The 18,517-nt window shown below is 46.4% G+C and overlaps 1 protein-coding gene across 3 annotated transcripts in view; it reads right to left on the minus strand.

Moving 5' to 3' along the window:
* Positions 1 to 17,540, minus strand: part of LOC137417922 (interferon-induced GTP-binding protein Mx) — a 141,546-nt gene extending 124,006 nt beyond the window's left edge. The window contains exon 1 of one of the 3 annotated variants that reach the window (XM_078773929.1): positions 17,407 to 17,540. The gene's annotated coding sequence lies outside the window, so the exon portion shown is untranslated. Of the gene's footprint in view, positions 1 to 11,467; positions 11,593 to 17,406 lie in introns of those variants that run through there. The other 2 variants (XM_078773931.1, XM_078773930.1) reach the window with 2 other exon arrangements.
* Between the last annotated feature and the right edge of the window lie 977 nt (positions 17,541 to 18,517).

The following is an 18,517-nucleotide window of genomic DNA, read 5'->3' on the forward strand; positions in this document are numbered from 1 at the left end:
ATGCCTAGGTTTGAATCCCAACCCAGTTATACGCACATTCACCTCTAAGCTGTCAAGCCTGGGTTTGAATCCTGACCCAGTTATACGCACATTCACCTCTAAGCTGTCAAGCCTGGGTTTGAATCCTGACCCAGTTATACGCACATTCACCTCTAAGCTGTCATGCCTAGGTTTGAATCCCGACCCAGGAGGCGAGCCATCACCCATACCCTGAACAATTTCCAAATTTTTGTTCTAACCAGCAGAGGGCACTGCATCAGCGGCACATTTACAGTGCAGTACCTCATTGCGCCTGCGCCCTCAATCCTCAGCCAATGATGCTTCACTGCACCCTAATTGTGCTGCATACAAATGAAGAAGGGGAAGCTCTGAAGCATTACACCACCAATGACAAAAGATGGAGTAAAAGATCCTAAGGCCTTTTCACACCTCATTTCTAGAAAGTGGGTTTAGCACTGCAATTTGCTGGGTCTGCAGTAGCTTTCCTTGGTAGCAGGGTTAGCACCAAAATTTGCTGTGTCTACAGTAGCTTTACTAGGGAGCAGGGTTAGCACCAAAATTTTCTGGGTCGACAGTAGCTTCACTTGCGAACAGGGTTAGCACCAAAATTTGCTGGGTCTCCAGTAGCTTTACTTGGGAGCAGGGTTAGCAACAAAATTTGCTGGGTCGACAGTAGCTTTACTTGGGAACTGGGTAAGCACCAACATTTGCTGGGTCTACAGTAGCTTTACTTGGGAGCAGGGTTAGCACCAAAATTTGCTGGGTCTACAGTAGCTTTACTCGGGAGCAGGGTTAGCAGCAAAATTTGCTGGGTCTACGGTAGCTTTACAAGGGAGCAGGGTTAGCACCAAAATTTGCTGGGTCTACGGTAGATTTACTAGGGAGCAGGGTTAGCACCAAAATTTGCTGGGTCTACAGTAGCCTTGCTGGGGAGCAGGGTTAGCACCAAAATTTGCTGGGTCTACAGTAGCTTTACTTGGGAGCACGGTTAGTACCAAAATTTGCTGGGTCCATGGTAGCTTTACTCGGGAGCAGGGTTAGCACCAAAATTTGCTGTGTCCATGGTAGCCTTGCTTGGGAGCAGGGTTAGCACCGAAATTTGCTGGGTCTACGGTAGCTTTACTGGGGAGCAGGGTTAGCACCAAAATTTGCTGGGTCTATGGTAGCTTTACTTGGGAGCAGGGTTAGCACCAAAATTTGCTGGGTCTACAGTAGCTTTACTTGGGAGCAGGGTTAGCAGCAAAATTTGCTGGGTCAACGGTAGCTTTACTAGGGAGCAGGGTTGGCACCCAAATTTGCTGGGTCTACGGTGGCTTTGCTAGGGAGCAGGGTTAGCACCAAAATTTGCTGGGTCTACGCTAGCTTTACTGGGGAGCAGGGTTAGCACCAAAATTTGCTTGGTCTACAGTAGCTTTACCTAGGAGCAGGGTTAGCACCAAAATTTGCTGGGTCTACAGTAGCTTTACTTGGGAGCAGGGTTAGCACCAAAATTTGCTGGGTCTATGGTAGCCTTGCTTGGAAGCAGGGTTAGCACCAAAATTTGCTGAGTCTACGGTCGGCTTGCGAGGGAGCAGGGTTAGCAAATAAATTTGCTGGGTCTACGGTAGCCTTGCGAGGGAGCAGGGTTAGCACCAAAAGTTGCTGGGTCTACGGTAGACTTGCGAGGGAGCAGGGTTAGCACCAAAATTTGCTGGGTCTACGGTAGCCTTGCGAGGGAGCACGGATAGCACCAAAATTTGCTGGGTCTATGGTAGCTTTACTAGGGAGCAGGGTTAGCACCACAATTTGCTGGGTCTGCAATGGCTTTACTTGGGAGCAGGGTTAGCACCGAAATTTGCTGGGTCTACGGTAGCCTTGCGAGGGAGCAGGGTTAGCACCAAAATTTGCTGGGTCTACGGTAGCCTTGCGAGGGTGCACGGTTAGCACTGCAATTGCGTGTTGTCCCCATAAATCAGCTATAAGGAGGGGTAAGCTCTCAGGTGTGAAAAGACCCGTTTCCTCAGCCCCACAAGCTACAAACTCAAGCAGAATGGCAATATGTATGGACTTCTGTCCACAGTCGTACAATGACCGATGGCTATGCAGCATTCCTATAATCTCATATATTAATCTAGGGCGCACTGTTGCCCTTATGACAAGACAGGTGAACAATGACATCACACATGACGTGGACGCTTTACGCCTAAAAACCGCCAGATATCGGGTCGGACTGCTGACCGGTTGCTTTACGCTTCACTTATTCAGATCGGAGCTAGTTATTGTCTTTTTGTATTCTTGGTATGGTACACGTGATCAGTTAGATCTTTACATGTGGTACACCCCACATTGTCCTGTTAAAACGCCCCAACAGCGAGCAATACATCAAAGGAAGGCGCCATGTTGGATAGGGGGGCCTTGACTGACGTGTTCTTACTTACTGGATCTTACGAGATAAAGAGACATGAAGCGAAGCTTATTTGCCGCTCATCACTCCACGGGATCCTTGGTGATAAGGGATGGTTGGGGTGATAAGGGATGGTTGGGGTGATAAGGGATGGTTGGGGTGATAAGGGATGGTTGGGGTGATAAGGGATAGTTGGGGTGATAAGGGATGGTTGGGATGATAAGGGATGGTTGGGGTGATAAGGGATAGTTGGGGTGATAAGGGATGGTTGGGGTGATAAGGGATGGTCGGGGTGATAAGGGATGGTCGGGGTGATGAGGGATGGTCGGGGTGATAAGGGATGGTTGGGGTTATAAGGGATGGTTGGGGTGATAAGGGACGGTTGGGGTGATAAGGGATGGTTGGGGTGATAAGGGATGGTTGGGGTGATAAGGGATGGTTGGGGTGATAAGGGACGGTTGGGGTGATAAGGGATGGTTGGGGTGATAAGGGACGGTTGGGGTGATAAGGGATGGTTGGGGTGATAAGGGATGGTTGGGGTGATAAGGGATGGTTGGGGTGATAAGGGACGGTTGGGGTGATAAGGGATGGTTGGGGTGATAAGGGATGGTTGGGGTGATAAGGGACGGTTGGAGTGATAAGGGATGGTTGGGGTGATAAGGGACGGTTGGGGTGATAAGGGATGGTTGGGGTGATAAGGGACGGTTGGGGTGATAAGGGATGGTTGGGGTGATAAGGGATGGTTGGGGTGATAAGGGATGGTTGGGGTGATAAGGGATGGTTGGGATGATAAGGGATGGTTGGGGTGATAAGGGATGGTTGGGGTGATAAGGGATGGTTGGGGTGATAAGGGATGGTTGGGGTGATAAGGGATGGTTGGGGTGATAAGGGATGGTTGGGGTGATAAGGGATGGTTGGGGTGATAAGGGACGGTTGGGGTGATAAGGGATGGTTGGGATGATAAGGGATGGTTGGGGTGATAAGGGATGGTTGGGATGATAAGGGATGGTTGGGGTGATAAGGGATGGTTGGGGTGATAAGGGATGGTTGGGGTGATAAGCGATGGTTGGGGTGATAAGGCATGGTTGGCCCAGTCCTTCAACATTGACTTGAATTGGTTCATGGAGTTGTCTTTAACGACATATCCAGGAAGTGGATTCCAATTGTTTATGCTCCTGACAGAGAAAGTATTTTGTCTAATTATTTCCACCACCGAAGGTGAGCAGAGGTTATATTCTCGCCCCTGTCTGTTTGTCTGTCTGTGAACAGGATATCCAAAGACATTGTGGACGAAACTTGGTGGTCAGGTTGGGTGTTTGACAAGGTGTTACATATTTATGTGAATGAATGTGAATTACCATGCAGGTCTTTGCTTCCGGGTGTAGTATATTAAGTTGTTGGGTAGTTGTTGTGGTTGGAGGGTCAGGAGCCCTTCTGAAAGAGTGGCAGGAAACGGAAGTGGCCGGAAACGGAAGTGACCGGAAACGGAGGAGGAAAAAACACGAGGGAAAGAAGGAGGTTTCTTCTTCCTCGCCCCGCTCCGACAAAAAGGTGGAAGCGACCTTGCGCTGCGTGGAAAACGCGCCGTTTCGAAACGTCTGGCGAGAGGAGTTACCTGGGCGGTAAATACCTTTTGACACGTCCAGTCACCGTGAGTTCGTGCACGAAACCAAGCGTCCGGGACAGTTTGCCCCGTCTACAAAGACGCGTACGGGTCCGCACGTTGGGCCTCGCTCGCGTCGGAAGCCGCGCTGGGTTTTGCCCCGTCTACAAAGACGCGTACGGGTCCGCACGTTGGGCCTCGCTCGCGTCGGAAGCCGCGCTGGGTTTTTGCCCATCTACAAGGACGCGTAAGGGTCGCACTTGGGGCCTCGCGCACGTTGGACGCCGCGCTGGGTTTGCCCCGTGGCTTGGCAAGGAGGTGCGCTGCAGCCGCGGCCCCAGTACGAGACTGCACGTTGGGAGCACGTCCGCCCGGGGTTCGTCCAACCGCCCGTGTGCGGAGAGGAGAGACATTGACCACGGAGGGAGTCAGGAGTGGGGCTCACGTGAGGAATGTATAAGATTAAGATGGCCATCTTAGAGTTTGTGTAGATGAGTTCACATGGTTGTAATATTGATTGTGCCTGGTTGTGTATTGTTGATTGCTCGGGGAAAATCTCCGTGGTTGGGTCTTTGAAAGTGTTTGGTATCATTACCATTGGAAATATATACTTGCACATCAGTTGTCTCCTGGGTGAAATTCCTATGGATTGCGTGGCGAATGCGCCTATATAATACTATTTGCTGGCGAAGGTCCTCTCACGGTCCGGGGGTCACCGAGACCTGGTATGCACTGAGGGGACCACGTAACAGAATTGGGGGCTCGTCCGGGATTACGATTTGCGGTTTCGCAATTGGGTCTACGTCCGGGATCTAAAAGTGTATAAAATAATAAAATAATAATATTTTTGGTAATTAAAATTTATTAATTAATTATTAATTGGTAATATTTTTTTTTGAGAAATTGGGGAAAGTCTTGGGGTGAAGGTTAACAGGTGTTAACGATAGGCACCATGGCGTTTGTGGCACAGAACTTTGGGGTAACCCCGAGTGAGGCACAGTTCCGAGCGTTGCTAAAGTCGGATCTCTTGAAATTGGCCAAACATTTTAACTTGGAGGTCCGAACTAATTTGAGGAAGGCAGAGTTGCAGGCCACGGTGATACAATCTATGGTGGGATTAGGAACATGGGACGAGTTAGCCTGGGAGTGGCTACCCGAAGAACCAGAAGACGTGGAGCTCCGGAAACTGGAGTTGCAATTACGGAGCCAGGAACGGATCAAAGAAGAAGAAAGGAAAGCAGAAAAGGAAAGAGCAGAAGAAGAAAGGAAAGCAGAAAAGGAAAGAGCAGAAGAAGAAAGGAAAGCAGAAAAGGAAAGAGCAGAAGAAGAAAGGAAAGCAGAGGAGAGGAGAGAAGAGAAACAAGCAGAAGAAAGGATGAAAACAAGGGAACTCGAAGCAGAGGAGAGAAAAGCGGAAAGGGAATTAAAGGAACGTGACATGGAGCTTCAGCGGGAAATCAAGTTCAAGGAGCTGGAGTTAATGAGAGAACGGGGAGAGGCACCACCCTTGCTGACGGGGTCGACACCTCACCAGAAAACCTGGGATGTGGGCAGACATGTGAGGCTGGTTCCACCGTTCAGTGAAAAGGAAGTCGCGAAATTCTTCCCACACTTTGAGAAAGTGGCTCGACAATTAAACTGGCCGGAGGAGGCCTGGACCATACTCGTACAAAGTGTGCTGGTGGGGAAAGCTCAGGAAATTTATTCGGCGCTACCAATGGACCAATGTGCAGATTATGAGGTACTGAAGAAGCACATCCTCAAGGCCTATGAGTTGGTTCCGGAAGCTTACAGGCAAAAATTCAGGAATGCCAGGAAGAGGGAGAGTGAGACCCATGTGGAGTTTGCCAGAGTGAAAGAAAACATGTTTGATCGGTGGTGTGAGTCAAAAGGAGTCGGGAAAGACTTCGAGACATTGCGGGACTTGATCCTGGTGGAGGAATTCCAGCAGTGTGTCCACGAGGACATCAAAGTGTACCTGCAGGAAAAGAAGGTACCAAAGTTGTGGGACGCAGCCACCATGGCAGATGATTATGCCTTAACCCACCGAATAGGGGTCCACGAACCTAACTCCTCGCCTAGATCTCCGCAGGGGAGGTGGGGAACAGCAGGTGCGGAGAACGACCATACATGGCGGCGGCCTCGAGATGATTATGGGGACAACTATGATACCCCACCGGTTCGAAATCAGAGGGATGCGGGCCCAAGACAAACTTATAGTTCGGGGGGCCCGAGGCAGACCCCGAGTTTTTCCTCCGGGCCTACTTGCGCGTTTTGCAAAAAACCTGGACACTTGATGTCCAGTTGTTACCTCATGAAAAGGGACAACCCAGAGCGGAGTCCGACTATTACAACTCCGAATGCGATGGCTAGCGTAAGAAATCGCCATCAAGAGGGTTACCAACCATTTATTTCCGAGGGGTTTGTGTCACTGGATGGAGCCTCGACTAACCGGAGACCGGTTAGGATATTGAGAGACACAGGGGCCCATCAATCTTTAATGCTTGAAGGCATTTTGCCATGGTCCGAGGAGACGGCAACGGGGGATAGTGTTCGTTTACAGGGGATCGGGGGCGGTGTTAGTGCTCCCCTTCAGGTCATCCAGTTGGAGTCCGATTTGGTGTCAGGACCGGTCACCGTCGGTTTACAAGCCACGTTTCCTGTAGAGGGTGTATCTGTGGTTCTCGGGAATGATTTGGCCGGGGGTCAAGTTTATGGTAACCTGAGGGTTGATAAAGAGCCCAGCAGGGAAAATAACACCACACCAGCTCGGGATGGTGACAAAAGTGCCAAGTTATTTGTAGGGGGACTGAACTTCAAAACAGAGGAAGAAGTTCTGACCTCTGTCTTCAACAGATATGGGCCGCTGGTGGAAGTGCGGTTGGTAAGAGACTGGGAAACGCAACAGTCAAGAGGGTTCGGCTTTGTCACGTTTGCCAGCACAAAAGACGCCAGAGAGGCAGAGAAGAATTGGAATGGCAAGGATTTGGAGGGTCGGACCATAACAGTAGGGAAGGCATTTCGTAGGCGTCGAGAGGTCTACAGGAGAGGACAACTGGGCGGTAGTTTTGGTGGTGGCCGCAGTCAATATTATTATGGAGGCTCCCTGAGTTACGGCCGCTCCCGAAGGAAGAATTGGCAAAGTAGTGGCCGAGAAGAAGACCGGTATTCAGGGGACTACAGGGACCAGTGGTCCCACCCTAATTATTAGGGACGTTCTGAGAAGTTGAAGCACTGAAGGCGGCGGAGCCACCGAGCCAAGATTCCTACACGAATTAACCGTGAACGCCGTTCCTAAAGGCGTCCATGTAGTGAACTTTCCTGCACGGACTAACCGTGAACTCCACGTTCCTCAAGGCGCCCATGTAGAGAACTTTCCTGCACGGACTAACCGTGAACTCCGCGTTCCTAAAGGCATCCATGTAGTGAATACTCGGCTTGGCCTCCCGGAAAAGTGCTATCGAGTGGCTTAACTGGCTTTATTTTTAAGTGATAACTGTGCCCAGGGGGAACTGATAATGTGGGGGGGTTGAGTTATTTGGGTTTGTTTCTTCAAATTGGCCGGCAAAGAAAGTTTTCGCTGGGTTCAAACTTTCTTTCTTGAAGGGGGGGAGTGTTACATATTTATGTGAATGAATGTGAATTACCATGCAGGTCTTTGCTTCCGGGTGTAGTATATTAAGTTGTTGGGTAGTTGTTGTGGTTGGAGGGTCAGGAGCCCTTCTGAAAGAGTGGCAGGAAACGGAAGTGGCCGGAAACGGAAGTGACCGGAAACGGAGGAGGAAAAAACACGAGGGAAAGAAGGAGGTTTCTTCTTCCTCGCCCCGCTCCGACAAAAAGGTGGAAGCGACCTTGCGCTGCGTGGAAAACGCGCCGTTTCGAAACGTCTGGCGAGAGGAGTTACCTGGGCGGTAAATACCTTTTGACACGTCCAGTCACCGTGAGTTCGTGCACGAAACCAAGCGTCCGGGACAGTTTGCCCCGTCTACAAAGACGCGTACGGGTCCGCACGTTGGGCCTCGCTCGCGTCGGAAGCCGCGCTGGGTTTTGCCCCGTCTACAAAGACGCGTACGGGTCCGCACGTTGGGCCTCGCTCGCGTCGGAAGCCGCGCTGGGTTTTTGCCCATCTACAAGGACGCGTAAGGGTCGCACTTGGGGCCTCGCGCACGTTGGACGCCGCGCTGGGTTTGCCCCGTGGCTTGGCAAGGAGGTGCGCTGCAGCCGCGGCCCCAGTACGAGACTGCACGTTGGGAGCACGTCCGCCCGGGGTTCGTCCAACCGCCCGTGTGCGGAGAGGAGAGACATTGACCACGGAGGGAGTCAGGAGTGGGGCTCACGTGAGGAATGTATAAGATTAAGATGGCCATCTTAGAGTTTGTGTAGATGAGTTCACATGGTTGTAATATTGATTGTGCCTGGTTGTGTATTGTTGATTGCTCGGGGAAAATCTCCGTGGTTGGGTCTTTGAAAGTGTTTGGTATCATTACCATTGGAAATATATACTTGCACATCAGTTGTCTCCTGGGTGAAATTCCTATGGATTGCGTGGCGAATGCGCCTATATAATACTATTTGCTGGCGAAGGTCCTCTCACGGTCCGGGGGTCACCGAGACCTGGTATGCACTGAGGGGACCACGTAACACAAGGACAAATTGATATTATTTTGGGGAAGATCAGAATCTGGATTCAGATAAGTGAGTTTTTATTATTTTCTCAGGGATTCTTCACCAATGAGAGAGAGAGAGGGCCAAACACGATATATAGCGCAGGATTTCAAAAAGTTGTGGACAAGTTATGACAAAACTAGGTGGATGAGTTGGTCAGGTGACGAGAACAAGCGGATTCGATTTTGGTTCAGGTCGGGATCCAGATCAGGCCTATCAGTGAGATACAAAACGTAAATAGTTCACCTGGTGGAGGTGTGCTCTCTACCGAGTATCGTTCTACCTTTAGTTCTGCAATCCTCACTATCTTGATATGGCCTCTGGTTCTTGAATTCTCATTCATTTAAAATAATTTCGAGACAGTAAGTTGACCAATTCCTTGCATTATCTTACACATCTGGACGAGCTCCTCTCGTTGTCTCCCGTAGACCAGCGCAGGTAGTTTCAGTGCTCTCAGTCTGTTGGGATACTCGTGGTGTCTGGAATCTCGCAAGACCCTGGTTGCCCTCTGTTGGACTTTCTCAAGAAGGTCTTCATCTTTGTTATGTATCGGGCACCACAATGAATTACAATATACAAGGGTTTGTCTCACTGTAGTTTTATACAATTGGAGAAACCCTTTCCTCACCAAGTCGGGTTCGTTGTGGTAAAAAATATAATTTCGTTCAAAATTTTGGGAGATTAGCAAACCTGTACATTTTTGGAATCATCAGGGCATGGAGAATCCGAAAATCAATGTTGGCATTTGCACAGACACAGATTTTGGATTTTCAAAATGGCCGCCATAAAATACATATTTTGCGCCATCTCGGCTTCCAGTCGACCTAGAAACTTAATTAAATATGCTAATCCTATGTTTTCTGGGTTAAGGAATCCAATAAAGGCCTCAAAATAGTGCTCAGGATTATAGAAAAGCAACAAACAAAGGTAAATGAAAACCATTTTCTTTATAATTGTGATATAACTGATTACATAATACGTGATATTGCAAGTCCTTTGAAGTTATAGGTTTGGGTTTATAAAGCAAGAAAGCAGCCTTGTTAGTATCAGATTGAACTATAAGTCCTATACACAGGACCTACTAGGTCTATACTGTTCAGGAATTTGCTTTTACAGATCTCCATCCCTGTCCTGTGTCATTTTCTGCAAAATTAATTCGCAAATGCCAACATTAATTTTTGGATTCCTCGTGCTCTGAATATTCCAAAAATGTATCGTTTTGCTCATCTTCAAAAGTTTTGAACGAAAAAAACATGGTGAACCTGACTAATGCTGAGAATGATCTTTTGATTATTCCGAGTTTCATATTTGCGCTCCTCAATACATCTGCAGCCGACGAACTGAATGACAAACTTGTGTGGAACAAAACAACCAAATTCCTTTCTTCGTGATGTTTTTTTTATTTCACTTATGCCTGAATCACTTTCTATGGTGAAGGAAAACTTAAGGTCGCTCCTCCAAAAGTGGACCACCTTGCATCTATTCTCATGGAATGGAAGATGCCATTTTTGGGACCACCCTGCAACTGCATTCACAACTTCTTGCAGGACTTATACTTCATCCTGGGTATCAACCGTCCTCTACAGTTTTGTGTCGTCTGCAAACGGTTTTAACTTGGGACCAACAACACCTGGGAAGTCATTGATGAAGGTGATAAACAGCAATGGACCCAGACCACTGCCCTATGGAATTCCACTTGTCATTGAGCTGTATTCAGACATCCTTCCACTTATCACAACCATTTGTGTTCGTGGAATAAAGAATGCTTCTGTCCATCTTAGTACGTCTGCTTGAACACCTTATGGTTTGAGTTTGTGTCGAAGGTGTTTGAGTGGATTTGCCTTAATCTCGGCGACTAAGACTCTAAGTAAATACAGTCTCTGCTGATCATCTTCCATCTCTTGTCCAATGCTCCAGAACTTCCACAAGTTGTGTTATTCATCTAACACACAACGCACTCATGGAATATGTTCAACTAATCTTGCACACGTGCGTTGTACGTAAGTAAATCATGCTTGTTCATGACATTAAACATAGCTGGGATTATCGTTCATGAGGGTGAAAAGGAAACCCGGGGTTAACGTTTATCTACAGGATAGGAAAGTCTGGGTTGAGGTTTGAGGAGTGAAAAACCCACACAGGAGATAAAAATGATAATTGTGATTTGAACCATTTCTATTTTATCCACAGAAACACGAATTCGGGAGGGAATGGGTTAATATTTTCTGCAGTGCATGATAACGATGTGGGTGGAACCCAAGAGTTAACGAAGTGAAACCGAAACCGAGGGGTGGGGCCACCCGGGAAATCCAATGTTTTACCACAAACACAGACCCGAAATGTGCACCCCACCCGGACCGCGCATGGACCCAGAACGCGCGTGGACCAGACGAGCCCCGGAACGCGCGTGGACCCGACGAGACCCGGAACGCGCGTGGACCCGACGAGACCCGGAACGCGAATGGACCCGACGAGACCCGGGCGTGCACCCGACGAGACCCGGAACGCGCGTGGACCCGACGACACCCGGGCCGCGCATCGACCCGGAACGCGCGTGGACCCGACGAGACCCGGGCTGTGCGCGCACCCGACGAGGCCCGGAACGCGCGTGGACCCGACGAGACCCGGAACGCGCGTGGACCCGACGAGACCCGGCGTGCACCCGCTGAGGGACCCGCGGACCGAGCGTACATCCCACAGTGAACCCGATACTGTCATGTACCATATTGTCAGAGTTTTTGCCTGCAGTCAGTGATCAGAAATTGTAAGAATAACGAATCGGAATTATAATTATAATAATAACAACAATAACATACCGAGTCCCAGGTTCCGATGTACAACTCCGATCAAACGCCGCACTCGATGTACGAACTTCCTCCCGAGCAACGGCAAACGAACTTTCCGGAGAAGCCTTTTGTACCGCGAAATGACGTCATCATCCCCTGTATCTGATTGTTTTACGGAGCTTGGTCTCACTGTGAGCTCCGCCCCTTCCCAGAAATAACGCGGTGATTGAATTTAGAACAAATGTTATTATTTTCATTTACGGAGAATTGTTTGAAGAATGTTGATTGGCGGATAGTTTAGAGATTATACACCTGGAGATCTCGTCTGGGTTCCAATCACCACCGACACCTGTAAACCGTTTCCCTGCTATTACGAACCCAGGCGATGCATCAATGGGTGTTCCGTCCGTGGGAGACACGTGAAATGGACCCGTCTCCCAGCACCCACTGGTCATGCGGAGACGGTGAAGATCCCACGGTGTCCCTCACGAAGAGTAGGCGAGTTCTCACCGGCATCCTGAACAAAATCCTAGAACAGTCGAACGACAGGCCTGGCCACCCAGTTCGTGAAGGACTTGTGCCAGAACTGTTCACCCCGACCGATCACACGAAGGGTGTGCATAATTGGGCCTGAATAGTTCGATATAAACACGTCGTTAAAATATTACGTCATTAAAATATTATGGGGAAACATTTATTTAATTCTCCACGAAATGAATACGACATTTTATAAAAGGGCTTCCGGAGAACTCAGAGGGAACAAAATAGGTTTTTATTAATGAGACCTTGATAATGAGGAATTAATTATGAGGAATTTATCATGAGGGATTGATCATGAGGGATTGATCATGAGGAATTGATCATGAGGGATTGATCATGAGGAATTGATCATGAGGGATTGATCATGAGGAATTTATCATGAGGGATTGATCATGAGGGATTGATCGTGAGGGATTGATCATGAGGGATTGATCATGAGGAATATTTATCATGAGGGATTGATCATGAGGAATTTATCATGAGGGATTGATCATGAGGGATTGATCGTGAGGGATTGATCATGAGGGATTGATCATGAGGAATATTTATCATGAGGGATTGATCATGAGGGATTGATCATGAGGAATTTATCATGAGGGATTGATCATGAGGGATTGATAATGAGGAATTTATCATGAGGGATTGATCATGAGGGATTGATCATGAGGAATTTATCATGAGAGATTGACAATGAGGATTTAATCACGAGGAATTGATAATGAGAGATTGATCATGAGGATTTAATCATGAAGGACTGATGAGAGATTGATTATGAGGGACTGATAATGAGGAATTGATCATGAGGAATTGATCATGAGGAATTGATCATGAGGAATTGATCATGAGGAATTGATAATAAGGAGTTGATAAGAAGGCGTTGATAATGACGAATTTATCATGAGGAATTGATGATCATGAGGGATTGATCATGAGGGACCGATAATGAGGAGTTGATAATGAGGAATTGATCATGAGGGATTGATTATGAGGTATTGATAATAATTAGGAGTGATAAGGAGGCGTTGATAATGAGGTATTGATCATGAGGGATTGATAATAATTAGGAGTGATAAGGAGGCGTTGATAATGAGGTATTGATCATGAGGGATTGATGATCATGAGGGATTGTTCATGAGGAATTGATAATGAGGGATTGATGAGAGATTGATAATGAGAGATTGATCATGAGAGATTGATCATGAGGAATTGATCATGAGTTGATAAGGAGGCGTTGATAATGAGGGACTGATAATGAGAGATTGATCATGAGGGATTGATAATGAGGGACTGAAAATGAGGAATTGATAATGAGGGATTGATCATGAGGAATTGGTAATGAGTTGAGAAGGAGGCGGTGATAATGAGGGACTGATAATGAGGAATTGATCATGAGGGATTGATAATGAGGGACTGAGAATGAGAGATTGATCATGAGGAACTGATAATGAGGAATTAATCATGAGGGATTCATTATGCGGGATTAATTATGAGAAATTGATAATGAGGGATTGATCATGAGGAATTGAACGTGAGGGACTGATAATGAGTTGATAATGAGGAATTCATCATGAGGGATTGATCATGAGGGATTGATAATGAGGGACTGATAATTAAAGATTGATCATAAGAAATTGATCATAAGGGATTGATAATGAGGGACTGATTATGAGGGATTGATCATGCGGGATTGTACCGATAATGAGGCATTGATAATGAGGGATTGATCATGAGGGATTGATTAATGAGTTGATAATGACCGATTGATAATGAGGAGTTGATAATGAGGAATTGATAATGAGGGACTGATAATGAATAGTTTATAATGAGCTGTTGATAATGAGGGATTGATAATGATCATGAGGGATTGATAATGAGGAATTTATCATGAGGGATTGATCATGAGGGATTGATAATGATCATGAGGGATTGATAATGAGGAATTTATCATGAGGGATTGATCATGAGGGATTGATCATGAGGGATTGATCATGAGGAGTTTATCATGAGAGATTGACAATGAGGATTTAATCATGAGGAATTGATAATGAGAGATTGATCATGAGGATTTAATCATGAAGGACTGATGAGAGATTGATAATGAGGGACTGATAATGAGGAATTGATAATGAGGAATTTATCATGAGGGATTGATCATGAGGGATTGCTAATGAGGAATTAATGATGAGGAATTTATCATGAGGGATTGATAATGAGGAATTTATCATGAGGGATTGATAATGAGGAATTTATCATGAGGGATTGATCATGAGGAATTTATCATGAGGGAATTGATCATGAGGGATTGATCATGAGGAATTTATCATGAGGGATTTATCATGAGGGATTGATGAGGAATTTATCATGAGAGATTGATCATGAGGGATTGATCATGAGGGATTGATAATGATCATGAGGGATTGATAATGAGGAATTTATCATGAGGGATTGATCATGAGGAATTTATCATGAGAGATTGACAATGAGGATTTAATCACGAGGGATTGATAATGAGAGATTGATCATGAGGATTTAATCATGAAGGACTGATGAGAGATTGATAATGAGGGACTGATAATGAGGGACTGATAATGAGGAATTGATCATGAGGAATTGATCTTGAGGAATTGATAATAAGGAGTTGATAAGGAGGCATTGATAATGACGAATTGATCATGAGGATTTGATGATCATGAGGGATTGATCATGAGGAACCGATAATGAGGAGTTGATAATGAGGGCTTGATCATGAGGGACTGATAATGAGGAGTTGATAAGGAGGCGTTGATAATGACGAATTTATCATGAGGAATTGATGATCATGAGGGATTAATCATGAGGGACCGATAATGAGGAGTTGATAATGAGGGATTGATAATGAGGAGTTGATAATTCATTGCATTATCTTAAATATCTGGACGGGCTCCACTCGTTGTCTCCCGTAGACCAGCGCAGGTAAATTCAGTGCTCTCAGTCTGTTGGGATACTCGTGGTGTCTGGAATCTCGCAAGACCCTGGTTGCCCTCTGTTGGACTTTCTCAAGAAGGTCTTCATCTTTCTTATGTATCGGGCACCATAATGAATTACAATATTCAAGAGTTTGTCTCACTGTAGTTTTATACAATTGGAGAAACCCTTTCCTCGCCAATGTGGTCGGGTTCATTATGTTAACAAATATAATTTCGTTCAAAATTTTGGGAGATTAGCAAACCTGTACATTTTTGGAATCATCAGGGCATGGAGAATCCGAAAATCAATGTGGGCATTTGCACAGACACAGATTTTGGATTTTCAAAATGGCCGCCATAAAATACATATTTTGCGCTATCTCGGCTTCTAGTCAACCTAGAAACTTAATTAATGATGCTAATCCTATGTTTTCTGGGTCAAGGAATCCAATAAAGGCCTCAAAATAGTGCTCAGGATTATAGAAAAGCAACAAACAAAGGTAATTGAAAACCATTGTCTTTATATTTGTGATATAACTGTATTACATAATACGTGATATTGCAAGTCCTTTGAAGTTATAGGTTTGGGTTTATAAAGCAAGAAATCAGCCTTGTTAGTATCAGATTGAACTATAAGTCCAACACACAGGACCTACTAGGTCTATACCGTTCAGGAATTTGCTTTTACAGATCTTCATCACTGTCCTGTGTCATTTTCTGCAAAATTAATTCGCAAATGCCAACATTAATTTTTGGATTCCTCATGCTCTGAATATTCCAAAAATGTATCGTTTTGCTCATCTCCAAAAGTTTTGAACGAAAAAAACAGTGAACCTGACTAATGCTGAGAATGATCTTTTGATTATTCCGAGTTTCATATTTGCGCTCCTCAATACATCTGCAGCCGACGAACTGAATGACAAACTTGTGTGGAACAAAACAACCAAATTCCTTTCTTCGTGATGTTTTTTTTATTTCACTTATGCCTGAATCACTTTCTATGGTGGAGGAAAACTTAAGGTCGCTCCTCCAAAAGTGGACCACCTTGCATCTATTCTCATTGAATGGAAGATGCCATTTTTGGGACCACCCTGCAACTGCATTCACATCTTCTTGCAGGACTTCTACTTCATCCTGGGTGTCAACCGTGCTGTACAGTTTTGTGTCGCTGCAAACGGTTTTAACTCGGGACCAACAACACCTGGGAAGTCATTGATGAAGGTGCTAAACAGCAATGGACCCAGACCACTGCCCTATGGAATTCCATTCGTCATTGAGCTGTATTCAGACATCCTTCCACTTATCACAACCATTTGTGTTCGTGGAATCAAGAATGCTTCTGTCCATCTTAGTACGTCTGCTTGAACACCTTATGATTTGAGTTTGTGTCGAAGGTGTTTAAGTGGATTTGCCTTAATCTCGGCGACTAAGACTCCAAGTAAATACAGTCTATGCTGATCATCTTCCATCTCTTGTCCAATGCTCCAGGACTTCCACAAGTTGTGTTATTTATTTAACACACAACGCACTCATGGAATATGTTCAACTAATCTTGCACACGTGCGTTGTACGTAAGTAAATCATGCTTGTTCATGACATTAAACATAGCTGGGATTATCGTTCATGGGGGTGAAAAGGAAACCCGGGGTTAACGTTTATCTACAGGATAGGAAAGTCTGGGTTGAGGTTTGAGGAGTGAAAAACCCACACAGGAGATAAAAATGATAATTGTGATTTGAACCATTTCTATTTTATCCGCAGAAACACGAATTCGGGAGGGAATGGGTTAATATTTTCTGCAGTGCATGATAACGATGTGGGTGGAACTCAAGAGTTAACGAAGTGAAACCGAAACCGAAGGGTGGGGCCACCCGGGAAATCCACTGTTTTACCACAAACACAGACCCGAAATGTGCACCCCACCCGGGCCGCGCATGGACCCAGAACGCGCGTGGACCCGACGACACCCGGAACGCGCATGGACCCGACGAGACCCGGAACGCGCATGGACCCGACGAGACCCGGAACGCGCATGGACCCGACGAGACCCGGAACGCGCGTGGACCCGACGAGACCCGGAACGCGCATGGACCCGACGATACCCGGAACGCGCGTGGACCCGACAAGACCCGGATCGCGCGTGGACCCGACGAGACCCGGAACGCGCGTGGACCCGACGAGACCCGGAACGCGCGTGGACCCGACGAGACCCGGAACGTGCGTGGACCCGACGAGACCCGGAACGCGCGTGGACCCGACGAGACCCGGAACGCGTATGGACCCGACGAGACCCGGAACGCGCATGGACCCGACGAGACCCGGGCGTGCAACTGCTGAGGGACCCGCGGACCGAGCGTACATCCCACAGTGAACTCGATACTGTCATGTACCATATTGTCAGAGTTTTTGCCTGCAGTCAGTGATCAGAAATTGTAAGAATAACGAATCGGAATTATAATTATAATAATAACAACAATAACATACCGAGTCCCAGGTTCCGATGTATAACTCCGATCAAACGCCGCACTCGATGTACGAACTTCCTCCCGAGCAACGGCAAACGAACTTTCCGGAGAAGCCTTTTGTACCGCGAAATGACGTCATCATCCCCTGTATCTGATTGTTTTACGGAGCTTGGTCTCACTGTGAGCTCCGCCCCTTCCCAGAAATAACGCGGTGATTGAATTTAGAACAAATGTTATTATTTTCATTTACGGAGAATTGTTTGAAGAATGTTGATTGGCGGATAGTTTAGAGATTATACACCTGGAGATCTCGTCTGGGTTCCAATCACCACCGACACCTGTAAACCGTTTCCCTGGTATTACGAACCCAGGCGATGCATCAATGGGTGTTCCGTCCGTGGGAGACACGTGAAATGGACCCGTCTCCCAGCACCCACTGGCCATGCGGAGACGGTGAAGATCCCACGGTGTCCCTCACGAAGAGTAGGCGAGTTCTCACCGGCATCCTGAACAAAATCCTAGAACAGTCGAACGACAGGCCTGGCCACCCAGTTCGTGAAGGACTTGTGCCAGAACTGTTCACCCCGACCGATCACACGAAGGGTGTGCATAATTGGGCCTGAATAGTTCGATATAAACACGTCGTTAAAATATTACGTCATTAAAATATTATGGGGAAACATTTATTTAATTCTCCACGAAATGAATACGACATTTTATAAAAGGGCTTCCGGAGAACTCAGAGGTAATAAAATAGGTTTTTATTAATGAGGCCTTGATAATGAGGAATTAATTATGAGGAATTTATCATGAGGGATTGATCATGAGGGATTGATCATGAGGAATTTATCATGAGGGAATTGATCATGAGGGATTGATCATGAGGGATTTATCATGAGGCATTGATGAGGAATTTATCATGAGGGATTTATCATGAGGGATTGATCATGAGGGATTGATCATGAGGAATTTATCATGAGGGATTGATCATGAGGGATTGATCATGAGGGATTGATAATGAGGAATTTATCATGAGGGATTGATCATGAGGGATTGATCATGAGGCATTGATCATGAGGAATTTATCATGAGGGATTGATCATGAGGAATTTATCATGAGGGAATTGATC

The sequence above is a fragment of the Myxine glutinosa genome, chromosome 3 (assembly GCF_964187855.1).
Source record: "Myxine glutinosa chromosome 3, kmMyxGlut1.1, whole genome shotgun sequence".
Classification (NCBI taxonomy): domain Eukaryota; kingdom Metazoa; phylum Chordata; class Myxini; order Myxiniformes; family Myxinidae; genus Myxine; species Myxine glutinosa.